This window comes from Colobus angolensis, unplaced genomic scaffold (assembly GCF_000951035.1).
Source record: "Colobus angolensis palliatus isolate OR3802 unplaced genomic scaffold, Cang.pa_1.0 Scaffold157, whole genome shotgun sequence".
Classification (NCBI taxonomy): domain Eukaryota; kingdom Metazoa; phylum Chordata; class Mammalia; order Primates; family Cercopithecidae; genus Colobus; species Colobus angolensis.
Genome location: NW_012114677.1, coordinates 87,709 through 88,932, shown reverse-complemented (window position 1 = coordinate 88,932; position 1,224 = coordinate 87,709). Strand labels below are relative to the sequence as shown.

Sequence of the window (1,224 nt, the reverse complement as noted above, 5' to 3'; positions counted from 1 at the left end):
AAGAATGGAGCTTTGCCATGGCGATCGAGTTTGTAAATGTTTAACATGACAAAGCATCAAGTAATCTGAGCCACCGTGTATTGTACAGGATTAGTCTCGGATGGGTCTGGTTGGATAGTCAAATCCAAGTGCCCAAAATAAGGTACTGGTTTCTGTTAGATCTGCTGACATTTGCTCTTTACCTGTCTCCTCTGTGGTATTCTTAGAAGTTGAATAGCATTCACCAGATCTGATATATATTGTAATTAATATCTGTAGAATATTAAGAATCACATTTAATCCATAGCTGAAGCCTCCATCCTGAAATCACATGGCCACCACCAGTAAAGTTTTCATGTGGATTCTGTTTATTTTGTTGTTGTTTTTGAGACGGCGTCTTGCTCTGTCTCCCAGGCTAGAGTGCAGTGGTGAGATCTCAGCTCCCTGCAAACCACCACCTCCCAGGTTCAAGCTATTATCCTGCCTCAGCCTCCCGAGTAGCTGAGATTACAGGCACGCACCACCACTCCTGGCTAATTTTTGTATTGTAGCAGAGACTGGTTTCGCCATGTTGACCAGGCTGGTCTCAAACTCCTGATCGCAAGTGATCCACTCGCCTGAGTCTCCCTGAGTGCTGGGATTACGGACATGAGCCACCACACCTGGCCTATTTCTTCTGTATTAATTAGCAAGAATATTCTGTCAGGAGAAACTTCCCTTCAGTTGTTTCGGTTACCTGGTGGTACAGTTTGTGTAGGAAAGACAGGATCCCTTTCCAAAATAATAAGTTGGTTTCCAATCATCCTTCAGTGATGAACAATTAGTTTTTTTTTTTTAGTATCATTTGAATTTATGATTTAAACAGTCAGTGTGTTTCACATCATTGCAGTTATTATCTGGATTTGTTGAGAACTTTCCTTCTAAATGGATGTTGAATTTTGTGAAATGCTGCTTTTCTCTCTGTTAAAATGATCACCTAGTCTTTCTTCTTTAGTTTGATATGGTGAATTATGTTTATTGGTATTTTTTTTGTTTGTTTTGTGTGTTTATTTATTTATTTAGAGATAAGGTCTTGCTCTTTCACCCATGCTGGAGTACAGTGGCACGATCACAGCTCAGTACAACTTTGAACTCCTGGGCTTAAGGGATCCTCCACGCCTGGTTAATTTTTCTCTTTTCTTTTTTTTTTTGAGATGGAGTCTCGCTCTGTCACCCAGGCTGGAGTGCAGTGGCGCGATCTCGGCT

At 41.1% G+C, this 1,224-nt stretch overlaps 1 protein-coding gene across 6 annotated transcripts in view; it reads left to right on the top strand.

Annotated features, from left to right (window-relative positions):
• Nucleotides 1–1,224, top strand: part of ADD1 (adducin 1 (alpha)) — a 107,445-nt gene that overhangs the window by 50,929 nt on the left and 55,292 nt on the right. The window lies entirely within an intron of this gene.